Genomic DNA, 18,733 nt, shown 5'->3' with positions numbered 1-18,733 from the left:
CCTGACTGACCTTTTCAGAACTCCTGACCCGTCCAGCCCCCCCTGCTTCTTGTCCCCTGAACTGGGACCCCCTGTCCCCTATCCAACCCCCTCCACACCCCCGACCCCTGACAGCTCCCCTGGACTCCCTCCCCCATCCACCCATCCTCTGCTCCTCGTCCCCTGACCGCCCCCTCCCAGGACCCCCTGCCCCTAACTGCCCCCCAGGATCCCACCCCCTTATCCACCCCCCCGCTCCCTGTCCCCTGACTGCTCCCCCACCCCCTATCCACACCCCCACCCCCTGACAGGCCCCCCAAGACTCCCACTCCCAACCCTCCCTGTTCCCCTGACCGCCCCCCCAGAACCTCCACCCCATCCAACCGCTCCCTGACTGCCCCCCGGGACCCCCCCGCTCCCTTACCTAACCCCCCTCCTCCCTGCCCCCTTACCATGCTGCTCAGAGCAGCAGGAGCTCGCAGCCACGCCACCCGGCCAGAGCCAGCCACGCTCCCCATGCTGCCCAGTAGGAGCAGCGGGCCAGAGCACTGCCCACGTGGCGATGTAGCTGCGGGAGAGGGGGAACAGTGGGGGAGGGGCAGGGGGCTAGCCTCCTCGGCCAGGAGCTGAGGGGCCGGGCAGGATGGTCCCGTGGGCTGTAGTTTGCCCACCTCTGATTTAAACCATCTCTAATGAAGAGGCATTGGGAGGGATGAGACCTTCACAGTGTGCAAATTATCCCCCATCTGCCGATTCTGGGGGTTCCTGCACCTTTCTCTAAGAATCTGGTGCTGGTCACCATTACCAGAAACAGGATACTGGACTAGATGGACCCTGGGTCTGATCCAGGCCAGCAATTCCTAAGTTTGGACCAAGAAGGAGGATACGCTGGGGCATGCAGCCTCTGAAGGTTGCAATTTTGTTTTAAAGAGGAAGAATTTGTAGCACTTCTTGAGTTCCTTTCAGTGTTTTTCCCAGGAATTGAAATTAGGGGTGTGTGTTCAAATTTACAAGTGGGGGGGGGTGTCAGGGCCGATGAGGGGTGAGACCCCGAGGGTGAAGCTGGGCTGTATGGCACCATAGTAAAAACTGAAAAACTGAAAAATATTTCATGACCATTTTATTAGATTTTAAAATCATCACACAAATTAAAGTTGACTACTCAAGCCTTCTATGAAGCATGACATCTACATCCTTCTTGGTTTCTTGTTATAATTTTGCACAACTCTGTTAATGAGCTTCTTGAACGCAATGTGTTCATCTTTGGTGGCTTCTCCTGTGTCCAGTACTTCCATTCCTTCAACGGATATGCTCATTAGTTCATTCCCATGATCAGGCAGAAGGCCTCTTCTCTCCGAACACAGCATTCTATTCCATGATGAAAAAGAACGCTCGACTGTAGCTGTTGTGACTGGGAGTAGCAAGAAATGAATTCCTACTTCTTTCAGCCCAGGAAACATAGCACAAAGATCGGGTCGAGCCTCTCATGATGATAAAAAAGAAGTTGAAGTCAAATCTCCATTCATTCGTCATATGATATTCCACTGTGTGTTCTAATTCTCTGTTCTGTCCTGAGCACATGGCAGCCCCAGGGCTGGTACTGCCGCACTCCACTCAGCTGTCGGTGTTTTATAGGACAGGGATCTGTAAAAGCTACATAGAGGCTGAGTAGAATCTAGAAGTTGCTGTTGTCGATTTTTAAGAATCAAGTCTGTGTACTTTTTCGGTTGTCTTAACAAACACTTCTTGTCCTCTTCACTTAACGATTCTGTATAAATACCTTCATTAGTCAACTTCTGGACTGAAGTCTTTGCTTCTTCCAGTACTTTTTCAATGGATAGCTCTCTGGTTGATCCAAGTGTAGCTTCTATTGCTGGACAAAGATCTACTTCGGTTGTAGCAGATGCCGATGACATTGTTTAATGACTGAAGTGGTTTCAACAGTAGACTTACAAGAGAGAGAATGGTGATAGTCTTCTGTAAATTTAGTAGCAGAAGTAATCCACCAGCCTCACTATTTAGATCCATCCCATCTTGGTAGATACTTTCCAAAGCCAGTAATAATGGCTGGAGTAATTTTAAGACAACAGCTAAGGATCGCTCATGAGAAAGCCAGAGGGTTTTCCCAGGTTAGACTAATTTGAACTTCAGTCCCAGTGTATCTTCTATATTGTCCAAGATATTCAGTCTTTTTGGACTCTTGCTGAAAAAAGAATATAATGAAGACATTAAATTTATAGCTTTTTAAATGTCTTTTGAAGAGTCCGCAGCTCGTACTAGCACTAGTTGGAGTAGGTGGCCTCTGCAGTGTGTATAGGAGAGACTAGGGTTACGCTTTTCTCTGAGCAAAGCTTGTGCTCCACCCTGTCTTCCAGAGAAGTTTGCAGCTCCATCAAATGCACAAGCAGCCATCTCTTTGGGGGCCCACTGACGAGCATTTAACTCTTCTAAGATGTGGGTTGTCACAGCTGCAGCCAATCTGTCCTCTATAACTTGAACATCTAGAAATGCATCTACTGGCCTACTGCTGACATCAAGATAACGTACACAATGACTTAATATTTGATGCCCATTTGCACTGGTGCATTCATCAGCCATGTAAGCAAATTTTTGAACGTGGTCAGAGAGGTCTTCACTTTTTCTACTGTTGAGCCTTTCACTGTTGCAGCGCATGCGTCTAGCCAGGCAGCTGAGTTTCTTGCAGAAAGGCAGTGAGCATTTGCTGGTCTTGTTCGGAACCAGTGTTCAGCTTCAGGATGAACACGTGTCAATGCACTTAACATTGGCCTCCAGTTTGCCGGCGTGTGGCATCTCTTGCCTAAACAGCAAGTAGGATGCCACGGCCATGTTTGTTCGCATGTGTTGTGTCTCCAGCATTCTTACCAGCCTCATGAACACTCACCGGTGTTGTCCTTGGTCAGTGGGGACTCAGAGTTCAGAGGTGCTTTCGCCTGAGTTCACCTCCCAGGTGGGGGGCAAGAAGGCGCCTTGCTCGTTCCTCCAGCTGCTCACGGTTCGCTCTGGCCTCTGTTGTTCGTTGTGCCCCCGTTCACTCCACCGCTCTGTCCCCCATGGCCCTGCGCCGTCACCTTCGGCTGCCACCTCCACTGTGACCTCAGCCAGTGGGTCTCTTGAGGTTCCACCGGCTGTCAGTGATTTCAGCCGAGCTCTCAGTGGGGAACCTCGCTGCTGGTGCAGACTGGGCCGTCTCTGCCACAGAAACACGGTCCCCCAGCCGGTCTGAGCCCTGAGACCTGATTCTCAGTGATTTCAGCTGTAGTGGTCACTGAGCAGAACAAAAGACTCGCTATGGAGCCTACTCAGCTCTGTCCTTAAACAGTGGAGAGGGGCCTGTCAAACAGTACTTGGGACTCGGGCAGACCATCAAGGCTAAGTACGGTTCTACTGCCCTTTACTCCTACAATAAGAATAACAACATTTCTTTAAAAAAAGAAAAGGAGTACTTGTGGCACCTTAGAGACTAACAAATTTATTTGCGCATAAGCTTTCGTGAGCTACAGCTCACTTCATCGGATGCGTACCGTGGAAACTGCAGCAGACTTTATATATACACAGAGAATATGAACCAATACCTCCTCCCACCCCACTGTCCTGCTGGTAATAGCTTATCTAAAGTGATCATCAGGTGGGCCATTTCCAGCACAAATCCAGGTTTTCTCACCCTCCACCCCCCCACACAAATTCACTCTCCTGCTGGTGATAGCCCATCCAAAGTGACAACTCTTTACACAATGTGCATGACAATCAAGTTGGGCTATTTCCTGCACAAATCCAGGTTTTCTCACATCCCCCCCACCCCCATACACACACAAACTCACTCTCCTGCTGGTAATAGCTCATCCAAACTGACCACTCTTCAAGTTTAAATCCAAGTTAAACCAGAACATCTGGGGGGCGGGGGGGTAGGAAAAAACAAGAGGAAACAGGCTACCTTGCATAATGACTTAGCCACTCCCAGTCTCTATTTAAGCCTAAATTAATAGTATCCAATTTGCAAATGAATTCCAATTCAGCAGTTTCTCACTGGAGTGTGGATTTGAAGTTTTTTTGTTTTAAGATAGCGACCTTCATGTCTGTGATTGCGTGACCAGAGAGATTGAAGTGTTCTCCGACTGGTTTATGAATGTTATAATTCTTGACATCTGATTTGTGTCCATTTATTCTTTTACGTAGAGACTGTCCAGTTTGACCAATGTACATGGCAGAGGGGCATCCATCCCACCACCAACCTCAGCCTGGTCCAGTCCACACAAGAGATCCACTTCCTGGACACTACAGTGCTAATAAACAATGGTCACATAAACACCACCCTATACCGGAAACCTACTGACTGCTATTCCTACCTGCATGCCTCCAGCTTTCACCCTGACCACACCACACGATCCATCGTCTACAGCCAAGCTCTGCGATACAACTGCATTTGCTCCAACCCCTCAGACAGAGACAAACACCTACAAGATCTCTGTCAAGCTTTCTTACAACTACAATACCCACCTGCAGAAGTAAAGAAACAGATTGATAGAGCCAGAAGAGTTCCCAGAAGTTACCTACTACAGGACAGGCCTAACAAAGAAAATAACAGAACGCCACTAGCCGTCACCTTCAGCCCCCAACTAAAACCCCTCCAACGCATTATTAAGGATCTACAACCTATCCTAAAGGATGACCCAACACTCTCACAAATCTTGGGAGACAGGCCAGTCCTTGCCTACAGACAGCCCCGCAACCTGAAGCAAATACTCACCAACAACCACATACCACACAACAGAACCACTAACCCAGGAACTTATCCTTGCAACAAAGCCCGTTGCCAATTGTGCCCACATATCTATTCAGGGGACACCATCACAGGGCCTAATCACATCAGCCACACTATCAGAGGCTCGTATACCTGCACATCCACCAATGTGATATATGCCATCATGTGCCAGCAACGCCCCTCTGCCATGTACATTGGTCAAACTGGACAGTCTCTACGTAAAAGAATAAATGGACACAAATCAGATGTCAAGAATTATAACATTCATAAACCAGTCGGAGAACACTTCAATCTCTCTGGTCACGCAATCACAGACATGAAGGTCGCTATCTTAAAACAAAAAAACTTCAAATCCAGACTCCAGCGAGAAACTGCTGAATTGGAATTCATTTGCAAATTGGATACTATTAATTTAGGCTTAAATAGAGACTGGGAGTGGCTAAGTCATTATGCAAGGTAGCCTGTTTCCTCTTGTTTTTTCCTACCCCCCCCCCCCAGATGTTCTGGTTTAACTTGGATTTAAACTTGAAGAGTGGTCAGTTTGGATGAGCTATTACCAGCAGGAGAGTGAGTCTGTGTGTGTATGGGGGTGGGGGGGATGTGAGAAAACCTGGATTTGTGCAAGAAATAGCCCAACTTGATTGTCATGCACATTGTGTAAAGAGTTGTCACTTTGGATGGGCTATCACCAGCAGGAGAGTGAATTTGTGTGGGGGGGTGGAGGGTGAGAAAACCTGGATTTGTGCTGGAAATGGCCCACCTGATGATCACTTTAGAGAAGCTATTACCAGCAGGACAGTGGGGTGGGAGGAGGTATTGGTTCATACTCTCTGTGTATATATAAAGTCTGCTGCAGTTTCCACGATATGCATCTGATGAAGTGAGCTGTAGCTCACGAAAGCTCATGCTCTAATAAATTGGTTAGTCTCTAAGGTGCCACAAGTACTCCTTTTCTTTTTGCGAATACAGACTAACACGGCTGTTACTCTGAAACCTAACATTTCTTTACCCCCCCCAACCCCCGCCCCCCCATTCAAGTGATTTGTAACCCAGCCCCAGCCAAAATCTATCACTTGGGCAACACAGCTCTATTTGCTGGATACCTGGGTAGATGAGGTGTGAATGTAAATACAGTCTGGTCCTGAAGCCTTTCCCCCCAGCCCCCAGCTCATCACTGGCTGTCAGGGAGAGCTCGTTTAGACTTTGCTTACAAATCATCATTTGAAATTATTAGGTTGGCCCACATCACCGAAATGAATGCACTGACATTGTCACAAACAGCTGTAGAAGGAAGCTAGTCTATGTTCCTACTTTTCAAATCTATGATACCTTTTCAGATACACGTATTTTATCATACACTGTGTATGCTTTTAAAGTGTGTATTAATGTTTCAATTTCAATTCACATTTCCAAACAATCACTAAACTGGCAACACTGTGTGTAACTAGTTCACAAAACTGGGGGGAGTGGGGTTGGGGAAATTCAGGGGGAGTAAACACCCCCATGGGGGGGTGTAGGGAAATCCCAGGTTCCTTTTCTGACACCCCTGGCTTGCAAAATTTGGGATGGTCACGAAATGGCTGCGTTGCTTTGGCATGTACTCTCCTGCCCCCAGGAGTTCTCAGGGAAAGAGGAGACTGGCCTGGCATTTCAACACAACCCACCCTGTGTCATTCAAGGAATGAATCAGCTGTGATCTCAGAGGAGGGAAGGGTGCTGGCGGGCCGCCAGTCTGCTAGGAGGGAGGGAGAGAGTTCCTGTAAACCTGCTATTGAGTGGGAAGAAGGAATTCTGGAGTTTCATCCTCTGAGCAGTGAAGGAAGTGGTGGTGACCCAGACCTTTCTGACCTCACCTTCGGCCTCTGGGCCAAAACTGTCCCCAGCAGGGCTTCTTTCTCCCATTGCCTTCAGGTTTCTGCCTCAGGCTGTTGATTTTTTGTTAACGATTGTTAGTGCCCAGTATAGCTTATGGGGGTGGGGAGAGAGACGGGGGATGGGATGCTCTCTTATTACTGCATCATTAACTCCTGTGAACTGCATGGCTGGTTGCTACACACTAGCCTGGCTGCAGGGCAGGGACGGCTGCCTGTGTGAAGGTTTGTGGATCAGTGCTGAGTCTTGCACCGTGTTGCAGTAGACGCGCTGACAGACTGTGCACTGGCTTGAGAAATGACAGAAATTCTGACTATACCCCTGATCCTGCTACAGGGTCTGCATTGAGTCAGGAGTCCTGGGCTTCAGAGTAGCAGCCGTGTTAGTCTCTATCCGCAAAAAGAACAGGAGGACTTGTGGCACCTTAGAGACTAACCAATTTATTTGAGCATGAGTGAAAAATACAGTGGGGAGATTTATATACACAGAGAGCATGAAACAATGGGTGTTCACCAGACACACTGTAACCAGAGTGATCACTTAAGGTGAGCTATTACCAGCAGGAGAGTAGTAGGGGTGGGGGAAACCTTCTGTAGTGATAATCAAGGTGAGCCATTTCCAGCAGTTGACAAGAACGTCTGAGGAACAGTCGGGGTAGGGGGGGAATAAACCTGGGGAAATAGTTTTACTTTGTGTAATGACCCATCTACTCCCAGTCTCTATTCAAGCCTAAGTTAATTGTATCCAGTTTGCAAATTAATTCCAATTTATCAGTCTCTCATTGGAGTGTGTTTCTGAAGTTTTTTGTTGACGAATTGCAACTTTTAGGTCTGTAATCAAGTGAGCAAAGAGATTGAAGTGTTCTCTGACTGGTTTTTGAATGTTATAATTCTTGACATCTGATTTGTGTCCATTTATTCTTTTACGTAGAGACTGTCCAGTTTGGCCAATGTACATGGCAGAGGGGCATTGCTGGCACATGATGGCATATATCACATTGGTAGATGCGCAGGTGAACGAGCCTCTGATAGTGTGGCTGATGTGATTAGGCCCTACGATGGTGTCCCCTAAATAGATATGTGGACACAGTTTGCAAAGGGCTTTGTTGCAAGGATGGGTTCCTGGGTTAGCGGTTCTGTTGTGTGGTGTGTGGTTGCTGGTGAGTATTTGTTTCAGGTTGGGGGGCTGTCTGTAAGCGAGGACTGGCCTATCTCCCAAGATCTGTGAGAGCGATGGGTCGTCCTTCAGGATAGGTTGTAGATCTTTGATGATGCGTTGGAGAGGTTTTAGTTGGGGGCTGAAGTGGCATTCTGTTATTTTCTTTGTTGGGCCTGTCCTGTAGTAGGTGACTTCTGGGTACTCTTCTGGCTCTGTCAATCTGTTTCTTCACTTCAGCAGGTGGGTATTGTAGTTGTAAGAATGCTTGATAGAGATCTTGTAGGTGTTTGTCTCTGTCTGAGGGGTTGGAGCAAATGCGGTTCTATCAAAGAGCTTGGCTGTAGACAATGGATCGTGTGGTGTGGTCTGGAGGCATGTAGGTAGGAATAGCAGTCAGTAGGTTTCTGGTATAGGGTGGTGTTTATGTGACCATCGCTTATTAGCACCATAGTGTCCAGGAAGTGGATCTCTTGTGTGGACTGGTCCAGGCTGAGGTTGATGGTGGGATGGAAATTGTTGAAATCATGGTGGAATTCCTCAAGGGCTTCTTTTCCATGGGTCCAGATGATGAAGATATCATCAATGTAGCGCAAGTAGAGTAAGGACATTAAGGGATGAGAGCTGAGGAAGCGTTGTTTTAAGTCAGCCATAAAAATGTTGGCATATTGTGGGGCCATGCGGGAACCCATAGCAGTGCCGCTGATCTGAAGGTATACATTGTCTCCAAATGTGGAGTAGTTATGGGTGAGGACAAAGTCACAAAGTTCAGCCACCAGGTTAGCTGTGACATTATTGGGGATAGTGTTCTTGATGGCTTGTAGTCCATCTTTGTGTGGAATGTTGGTGTAGAGGGCTTCTACATCCATAGTGGCCAGGATGGTGTTATCAGGAAGATCACCGATGGATTGTAGTTTCCTCAGGAAGTCAGTGGTGTCTCGAAGGTAGCTGGGAGTGCTGGTAGCGTAGGGCCTGAGGAGGGAGTCTACATAGCCAGACAATCCTGCTGTCAGGGTGCCAATGCCTGAGATGATGGGGCGCCCAGGATTTCCAGGTTTATGGATCTTGGGTAGCAGATAGAATATCCCAGGTCGGGGTTCCAGGGGTGTGTCTGTGCAGATTTGTTCTTGTGCTTTTTCAGGGAGTTTCTTGAGGAAATGCTGTAGTTTCTTTTGGTAACCCTCAGTGGGATCAGAGGGTAATGGCTTGTAGAAAATGGTGTTGGAGAGCTGCTGAGCAGCCTCTTGTTCATATTCCTACCTTTTCATGATGACAACAGCACCTCCTTTGTCAGCCTTTTTGATTATGAGGTCAGAGTTGTTTCTGAGGCTGTGGATGGCATTGCGTTCCGCACGGCTGAGGTTATGGGGCAAGGGATGCTGCTTTTCCATGATTTCAGCCCGTGCATGTCGGCGGAAGCACTCTATGTAGAAGTCCAGTCTGCTGTTTCAACTGGGAGTGGATGGGTCATTACACAAAGTAAAACTATTTCCCCAGGTTTATTCCCCGCCACCCCGACTGTTCCTCAGATGTTCTTGTCAACTGCTGGAAATGGCTCACCTTGATTATCACTACAAAAGGTTCCCTCCACCCCTACTCTCCTGCTGGTAACAGCTCCCCTTAAGTGATCACTCTGGTTACAGTGTGTCTGGTAACACCCATTGTTTCATGTTCTCTGTGTATATAAATCTCCCCACTGTATTTTCCACTGAATGCATCCGATGAAGTGAGCTGTAGCTCACGAAAGCTTCTGCTCAAATAAATTTGTTAGTCTCTAAGGTGCCACAAGTCCTCCTGTTCTTTTTGAATCCTGGGCTCTGTCTCTTGGAGGGGAGTGGGGTTTAGTGGTTAGAGCAGGGGGCTGGGAGCCAGGACTCCTGGGTTTTCTCCCCGGCTCGGGGAGGGGAGGGGAGTCTAATGGTTAGAGCAGGGGGCTGGGAGCCAGGACTCCTGGGTTTTCTCCCCGGGTCAGGGAGGGGAGGGGAGTCTAATGGTTAGAGCAGGGGGCTGGGAGCCAGGACTCCTGGGTTTTCTCCCTGGCTCGGGGAGGGGAGGGGAGTCTAATGGTTAGAGCAGGGGGCTGGGAGCCAGGAGTCCTGGGTTTTCTCCCCGGGTCGGGGAGGGGAGTCTAATGGTTAGAGCAGGGGGCTGGGAGCCAGGAGTCCTGGGTTTTCTCCCCGGGTCAGGGAGGGGAGGGGAGTCTAATGGTTAGAGCAGGGGGCTGGGAGCCAGGACTCCTGGGTTCTCTCCCTGGCTCTGGGAGGGGAGGGGAGTCTAATGGTTAGAGCAGGGGGCTGGGAGCCAGGACTCCTGGGTTTTCTCCCTGGCTCGGGGAGGGGAGTCTAATGGTTAGAGCAGGGGGCTGGGAGCCAGGAGTCCTGGGTTTTCTCCCCGGCTTGGGGAGGGGAGGGGAGTCTAATGGTTAGAGCAGGGGGCTGGGAGCCAGGACTCCTGGGTTCTCTCCCTGGCTCTGGGAGGGGAGGGGAGGGGAGTCTAATGGTTAGAGCAGGGGGCTGGGAGCCAGGACTCCTGGGTTTTCTCCCTGGCTCGGGGAGGGGAGTCTAATGGTTAGAGCAGGGGGCTGGGAGCCAGGAGTCCTGGGTTTTCTCCCCGGCTCGGGGAGGGGAGGGGAGTCTAATGGTTAGAGCAGGGGGCTGGGAGCCAGGAGTCCTGGGTTTTCTCCCCGGGTCAGGGAGGGGAGGGGAGTCTAATGGTTAGAGCAGGGGGCTGGGAGCCAGGACCCCTGGGTTTTCTCCCTGGCTCGGGGAGGGGAGGGGAGTCTAATGGTTAGAGCAGGGGGCTGGGAGCCAGGACTCCTGGGTTTTCTCCCCGGCTCGGGGAGGGGAGGGGAGTCTAATGGTTAGAGCAGGGGGCTGGGAGCCAGGAGTCCTGGGTTTTCTCCCCGGCTCGGGGAGGGGAGGGGAGTCTAATGGTTAGAGCAGGGGGCTGGGAGCCAGGACTCCTGGGTTCTCTCCCCGGCTCGGGGAGGGGAGTCTAATGGTTAGAGCAGGGGGCTGGGAGCCAGGACTCCTGGGTTTTCTCCCCGGCTCGGGGAGGGGAGGGGAGTCTAATGGTTAGAGCAGGGGGCTGGGCGCCAGGACTCCTGGGTTCTCTCCCCGGCTCGGGGAGGGGAGGGGAGTCTAATGGTTAGAGCAGGGGGCTGGGAGCCAGGAGTCCTGGGTTCTCTCCCTGGCTCGGGGAGGGGAGGGGAGTCTAATGGTTAGAGCAGGGGGCTGGGAGCCAGGACTCCTGGGTTTTCTCCCCGGCTCGGGGAGGGGAGGGGAGTCTAATGGTTAGAGCAGGGGGCTGGGCGCCAGGACTCCTGGGTTCTCTCCCCGGCTCGGGGAGGGGAGGGGAGTCTAATGGTTAGAGCAGGGGGCTGGGAGCCAGGACTCCTGGGTTTTCTCCCCGGCTCGGGGAGGGGAGGGGAGTCTAATGGTTAGAGCAGGGGGCTGGGAGCCAGGACTCCTGGGTTCTCTCCCCGGCTCGGGGAGGGGAGGGGAGTCTAATGGTTAGAGCAGGGGGCTGGGAGCCAGGACTCCTGGGTTTTCTCCCCGGCTCGGGGAGGGGAGGGGAGTCTAATGGTTAGAGCAGGGGGCTGGGAGCCAGGACTCCTGGGTTCTCTCCCCGGCTCGGGGAGGGGAGGGGAGTCTAATGGTTAGAGCAGGGGGCTGGGAGCCAGGACTCCTGGGTTTTCTCCCCGGCTCGGGGAGGGGAGGGGAGTCTAATGGTTAGAGCAGGGGGCTGGGAGCCAGGACTCCGTGCTCGCCCGGCCTGACAGCAGCAGGGGCGGCCCCTGGGGTATCTAGGACGGCCCCCGAGCAGCTGTTGCAATGGTGCGGGGCAGCCAACCCCCGCCCCAAGAAGGACGAGCGCTAGGACCTGGCGGGACGCGGGAGGAGGCGGGACTGACGGGCTCCGCAGAGCGCACGCGCAGTGGGGTGGTGAGGCAGGTCGCGCCTGCGCGTGGCGGGCTGTGAGCCGCTCGCCCTCAGGTAAGTGCAGGGGGGTCCCGGCGTCTCCTCGGCCCCTCGGCCCCGCCCCCGCCCGCTCGACCCCCGTCGCCATGGCGCCGCGGGGGCCCCGCCCCCCAGGGCCGCCCTGAGCCGGGGCCCTGCAGCTCGGGGGGAGGCGGTGTCTGCTACTGGGGGGCCCCGCGGGGGGGGTGTCTTGGGGTAGGGGTCTGGGGGCTCTGCCCCGTCTGGGGGGGGGTGCCTTGGGGGGAGGGGTCTGGGGGCTCTGCCCCGTCTGGGGGGGGGGTTGGCCGGGAGGGGTCTGGGGGCTCTGCCCCGTCGGTGGAAGGGGGGGTCGGCCGGGAGGGGTCTGGGGCTCTGCCCCGTCTGGGGGGGGGTGTCTTGGGGGAGGGGTCTGGGGGCTCTGCCCCGTCTGGGGGGGGTGTCTTGGGGGAGGGGTCTGGGGGCTCTGCCCCGTCTGTGGGGGGGATTGGCCGGGAGGGGTCTGGGGGCTCTGCCCCGTCTGGGGGGGGTGCCTTGGGGGAGGGGTCTGGGGCTCTGCCCCGTCTGTGGGGGGGATTGGCCGGGAGGGGTCTGGGGGCTCTGCCCCGTCTGGGGGGGGGTGTCTTGGGGGAGGGGTCTGGGGGCTCTGCCCCGTCTGGGGGGGGTGTCTTGGGGGAGGGGTCTGGGGGCTCTGCCCCGTCGGTGGAAGGGGGGGTTGGCCGGGAGGGGTCTGGGGCTCTGCCCCGTCGGTGGGGGGGGATTGGCCGGGAGGGGTCTGGGGGCTCTGCCCCGTCTGGGGGGGTGTGTCTTGGGGGAGGGGTCTGGGGGCTCTGCCCCGTCGGTGGAAGGGGGGGTTGGCCGGGAGGGGTCTGGGGGCTCTGCCCCGTCTGGGGGGGGTGTCTTGGGGGAGGGGTCTGGGGGCTCTGCCCCGTCGGTGGAAGGGGGGGTTGGCCGGGAGGGGTCTGGGGCTCTGCCCCGTCTGGGGGCGGTCGGCCGGGAGGGGTCTGGGGGCTCTGCCCCGTCTGGGGGGTGTCTTGGGGGAGGGGTCTGGGGGCTCTGCCCCGTCTGGGGGGGGTGTGTCTTGGGGGAGGGGTCTGGGGGCTCTGCCCCGTCGGTGGGGGGGGATTGGCCGGGAGGGGTCTGAGGGCTCTGCCCCGAAGGTGGGGGGGGTTGGCCGGGAGGGGTCTGGGGGCTCTGCCCCGTCTGGGGGGGGGTGTCTTGGGGGAGGGGTCTGGGGGCTCTGCCCCGTCGGTGGGGGGGGATTGGCCGGGAGGGGTCTGGGGGCTCTGCCCCGTCGGTTGGGGACTCTTGTCATGCACAGTTGGGGGAGGCTCCTGGATACAACTCTCATCCCTCTGGGTCTGCGCCCGTCACAGGCTGTGGGTACCCAGCACGGCCTGAGCCGGAGCGACCCGCCCTCACTGCGGCGATTACGCTGTGCGCTGGACATGCCAGGACGCAGAGCTCCATTCCCGGGAGCTCCATCACAGTAGGGTCCCCGCGGGTGTATTCTCCCCTGGGACTGCATGAGTGTGAGGGTTCACCCCATGTGGGTCCCGGGAGTGTACCGTCCTGTTGGGTTGCTGCCGGAGGCCAGGGTTCACCCCAGTTGGATTCCTGCGGGTGGACCACTGCCGTTGGCAGATGTTGTTATTTGAGGATATTAAGTGACAAATCTGAGGAACTGTCCCAGATTGAGGTGTCATTAGAGGAGCTTTTGGAACAAATTGATAAACTAAACAGTAATACGTCCCCAGGACCAGACGGGATTCACCCAAGAGTTCTGAAGGAACTGAGATGTGAAACTGCAGAACTACTAACTGTAGCCTGTAACCGATCATTTAAATCAGCTTCTGTACCAGATGACTGGAGGAGAGCTAATGTGATGCCAATCTTTAAAAAGGGCTCCAGAGGAGACCCCGGCAATTACAGGCCAGTAAGCCTGACTTCAGTACCGGGCAAACTGGCTGAAACTGTAGTAAAGAACAAAATTGTCAGACACATAGATTAACATAATTTGTTGGGGACAAGTCAACATGGTTTTTGTAAAGGGAACTCATGCCCCCCTCCACCCCGGCCCGGAGCCCCTTGCTCCCTGCCCCGCCCACTGGGCCCTGGTGTTTTTATAGCATGTTGAGGGAGGCCTCAGCAAGAAAAAGGTGGAGAACCCTGCCCCAGGGTCTGTGCTGGGCCCAGTCCTATTCAGCATATTCATAAATGACCTGGAAACTGGAGTAAACAGTGAGATGGCAAAATCTGCAGATGGTACAAAACTACTCAAGGTAGTTAAGTCCCAGGCAGACTGCGAAGAGCTACAAAGGGATCTCACAAACCTGGGTGCCTGGGCCACAAAATGGCAGATGAAATTCAGTGTTGATAAATGCAAAGTAATGCACATTGGAAAACATCATCCCAACTCTACATATAAAATGATGAGTCTAAATTAGCTGTTACCACTCAAGAAAGATTTTGGAGTCATTGTGGGTAGTTCTCTGAAAACATCCACTCAGTGTGCAGCAGCCATCAAAAAAGCAAACAGAATGTTGGCATCATTAAGAAAGGGACAGATAATAAGACAGAAAATATCATATTGCCTCTATATAAATCCACGGTACGCTCACACCTTGAATAGTGTGTGCAGATGTGGTGCCCCATCTCAAAAAAGATATACTGGAATTGGAGAAGGTTCAGAAAAGGGCAACAAAAATGATTAGGGATATGGAACGGCTTCCGTATGAGGAGAGATTTATGAGACTGGGGCTTTTCAGCTTGGAAAAGAGATGACTCGGGGGATATAATAAAGGTCTATAAAATCATGACTGATGTGGAGAAAGTAAATAAGGAGGTGTTATTTACTCCTCATAATACAAGAACTGGGGTCACCAAATGAAATTAATAGGCATCAGGTTTAAAACAAACAAAAGGAAGTATTTCTTCACATAATGTACAGTCAACCTGTGGAACTCTTTGCCAGAGGATGTTGTGAAGACCAAGACTATAACAGGGTTCAAAAAAGAACTAGATAAATTGATGGAGAATAGGTCCATCAATGACTATTAGCCAAGATGGGCAGGGCTGGTGTCCCTAGCCTCTGTTTGCCAGAAGCTGGGAATGAGTGACAGGGGATGGATCACTTGATGATTCCCTGTTCCGTTCATTCTCTCTGGGGTACCTGGCATTGACCACAGTTGGAAGACAGGATAGTGGGCTAGATGGACCTTTGGTCTGATCCAGTATGGCTATTCTTATATCTGTCATTCACCTGATAGGTGTACGGACAGAAACTTAAAGTATGATAGATAGATTCCCCCCAAGTTACATGGAGCTTGTAAAACAATTGATTTTTCCTATGCAGTATTGTATAGCAAATGTCCCATGGATGGAAGTGTTTTAATATGAGCGCTGTAATTCAGCAGTATTTGTAATACTGTATTTGGAAAAAAGTGACCTGTCCCAGACATGTGCTGGTGTTGCTGGTGGAGGGAGCTGTGCCAGAGCGTCTCAGTGGCTTCTTCTAATGTGGCCCTGGCTGGTTCCTTAAAACTCGGTTAGCATAAAATATTAGTTTTACAGTATGTAGTCTCAGAGTAACAGCTGTGTTAGTCTGTATTCGAAAAAAGAAAAGGAGGACTTGTGGCACCTTAGAGACTAACCAATTTATTTGAGCATAAGCTTTCGTGAGCGACAGCTCACTTCATCGGATGCATACTGTGGAAAATACAGAAGATGTTTTTATACACACAGACCATGAAAAAATGGGTGTTTATCACTACAAAAGGTTTTCTCTCCCCCCACCCCACCCTCCTGCTGGTAATAGCTGATCTAAAGTGATCACTCTCCTTACAATGTGTATCATAATCAAAGTGGGCCGTTTCCAGCACAAATCCAGGTTCCCCACCCCCCCAGTCTGTTTTCCTCTAATCGCTGGTTGCTCCTTTCTTGGATTATTCACAAGATCACTACTGTGAATAGTGTGTTGGCTGTATTGCCATAGTGCCTATGGCAGTCAGGGATCAGGGCCCCTTTATGCTAGACGTTGTAAAGATAGAACACAAAGATGGTCCCTTTCCAATGTCTTTACAAGAAGGCAAGAGACAATGGTGTGAATACAACAAACAAAGCGGGGAGGGAAGGAGCACACAGTAAGAAGATTAAGATCAGGGTGATCGGCAGTAGTCACAGCACACCAGCTGTTTAGGGTGTTGTAGGCATCATGGCAGAGGACAGTTTTAAGGAGGGATTTGAAAGAGGACAAAGAAACGGGTTTATAGATGTTAATGGATGCTCCTTCCATACAGAAAGGGCAGCGTGGGAGAAAGAGCAAAAGGTACTCATGGGAAATTTGACAAATAGACAATCAAGACTGACTTCATTGCCCGATCAGGGGGTGGGAGTTGTCCTCTTGATAGCCTGTGAGTGGTAGCAGCTTGGGCTGGGATAGCCTGTGTGGGTCCTGAAAAGTAAAGACCACTACTTCGTGCTTGATGCACTGGAGAAGGGGGAGCCAGTGAAGGGATGCGAAGAGTGGGACAATGTGGCTGTGGTGATGATCTTTGCAGCAGCATTTTGAATGCATGTAGGTGGGCCTGGGTGACATTTGTCAAGTCCAGAGAGGAGGAGGAGGGGGCTGCAGCGGTTGATGTGCGGGACAATGAGGGTCTTGCTGAGCATTTGATCTGTTCTAACACAGAGGAAGGGCTGGATCTTACAGCAGTTGTGCAGGAAGAAATGGCTTAAATTTCTGTGTCTAGTAGGAATATTTTTCTTTAAACGGTGCTTCCTGTAGTGGGGTGTGATGGGAGGAAGTATAGCTGCGTCTACACTAGTTGATTTGTTTTTCAGCAATGGTGTGAACTCCAGGTTCGGCCAGACGGGCATTTTACCACAGCTTTGAGGGCGTTAGAGGATATATTGGTGGTAATGCATGCATCCAGTCTACACCAGCTTTTATGCTGCTGAAAAATGGATAGGAAATTTTCTAGTGTAGACAAGGCCTATATCTGAGACACCAGCTCAGACGTTTTCTTGTCAACGAGTCAAACTATAAAGGTGATTTGCTTTTTGTGTAGAATATGGCATGGGAACATCTGGGCAACTCCTGCTGGAAGTACAGTCTCGGCTGTCATATAAGCCCCAGCTTTGAGGGGTCCTCTTTTTAGTGTTGGCATTGTGGGCATTTTATAGGTGTGTAGGAAGACAAGATCCTGTTCTGAGCAGTTTTAATTCCAATAGACAAAGTACAAATAAAGGTTATAAGTGGAGTTAGCCAAAATGCAGGATTTCTGGTATGCAGGAAATGTAACATTTTCAAAAGTTGGTTTTGCTGTGAATGAGAGTGAATCCAAACTTTAGTGAAATTTCCCATGAACTAGAATTCCCCCCCAGCTTCATTTCAGAAACACTGAGGTGTTCATGAAAGGAAGTCTTCTTCCCTGGCTGGAGAGCTGCTGAATGAAATTGATGTTCTTGTCAGTTTCATAGTGGCTAAGAGCAGACAGGAAGCTGACAAAAATGTCAATTCCACCTCTCAGTTGTGGGGGCTCCCAAGGTCTGCATCTATGGGAAGTGCAATACACATGATGGGGCTGCCCCGAGCTGCAGACCCTGGGAGCTCGTCCTAGGCTCCTGGCTCAGGGGCAGGGAGCCTGTAATGGCAAGTCCTATGTCTCTCCAGCTTCCTGGACTTTTGGGGGGAGGCAGAGCACTGGGGCTGTTCAGCTCCTGGTGCTGGCAGGGAGGTTGAGCACCCAGGCATTGTGCTTTGGCTGCCCTCCGAAAAAGGTTTTCTCAATTTCCATAGCAAAAAGTGAAGCCGATGAGAGCCTGCCGTGTGACTGGCCTGCTAGTCCAAGCATAGGAAGCAGACTTTAGAAAGATGCAGGGATGTGAGCTGGAGAAGATGGCAGGGTTCAGTAAGATTGGAGCTAGCAGAGTATAGAGCACAAAGGGCTTGTGGTGGGAAACCAGGGCAGAGGGGAAGGTATAGAGCCTGGGATGTGAGGTACAGATTTTGAACCAGATGTGGAAGAAGAGCAGAATCCCTCCACTGGCATCAGGTCTGAGGAGGTGCATCCGTAGTGTTAGCTTACAACGCTTGTTTTACATTCTGACTGAGGGATCCATATCTGACCTCCTGTTTGGAGGAATACCTATTTTTCCTTATGAACATAAGAATGGCCATACTGGGTCAGACCAAAGGTCCATCCAGCTCAGTATCCTGTCTCACGACAGTGGCCAATGCCAGGTTTCCCAGAGGGAGTGAACTTAACAGGTAATGATCTAGTGATCTCTCTCCTGCCATCCATCTCCACCCTCTGACAAACAGAGGCTAGGGACAGCATTCCTTACCCATCCTGGCTGATAGCCATTAATGGACTTAGCCTCCATGAATTTACCTTGATACAGACTTAAAACCATATATTTAGTTTTTAAACATAATGCCTTATATAGTGGCTGTACATACATTTCACAACAATATTAATGATCATTGTGACCCCAACTTCCATTTAAGATGTCACATGATGTTCTTTGATAAACTGGAATGTACAAACTAGAATCAAGATATTCCTGTAGCCCTCTTGCCAGTAGGCATTTAAGTGTTCTTGGGTCACAGTCAGCCAGGTTTAATCTCCCTCCATTAAAATCTGTGTCCAGTTTCCCACCTCTAGTGACCCAGGTGACCTCAGTCTTAGTCATGTTCATTTCCATCCCAGGCCAGCTTTCCTATTTCCTCTGACTTCTTTTGAGGATGTCTTTATTACTATGTTGTCTCCATATAGCAGCTGCTCACCTTTTCTCATTGGTGGCTTCCTGCTGATATAGTCCATCAGTATGATAAACTGCAGTCGACTCCTGGTCCAGTCCAGCTTTCATCTCAGTGGGACTTGTTATCATTCCCAAGCAGGTTTGGATCACTGTTTTAGGTGAACTGTACAGGTCCTTCACCATAGTTGTTAAATCTTCAGACACTCCATATTTCCTCAGCTAGTGT

The 18,733-nt window shown here is 51.4% G+C and overlaps 1 protein-coding gene across 6 annotated transcripts in view; it reads left to right on the top strand.

Moving 5' to 3' along the window:
- Nucleotides 1–11,699: 11,699 nt before the first annotated feature.
- ARMH3 (armadillo like helical domain containing 3) overlaps nucleotides 11,700–18,733 on the top strand; it is a 187,588-nt gene continuing 180,554 nt past the window's right edge. For 5 of the 6 annotated variants that reach the window (XR_013636111.1, XM_078853892.1, XM_078853894.1 and 2 more), the window contains exon 1: nucleotides 11,717–11,781. The gene's annotated coding sequence lies outside the window, so the exon portion shown is untranslated. Of the gene's footprint in view, nucleotides 11,782–18,733 lie in introns of all 6 variants that reach the window. The other variant, XM_078853891.1, reaches the window with a different exon arrangement.

Source organism: Lepidochelys kempii, chromosome 7 (genome assembly GCF_965140285.1).
Source record: "Lepidochelys kempii isolate rLepKem1 chromosome 7, rLepKem1.hap1, whole genome shotgun sequence".
In the NCBI taxonomy this organism is placed as follows: Eukaryota; Metazoa; Chordata; order Testudines; family Cheloniidae; genus Lepidochelys; species Lepidochelys kempii.
This window is presented reverse-complemented; position numbering and strand designations above follow the sequence as displayed.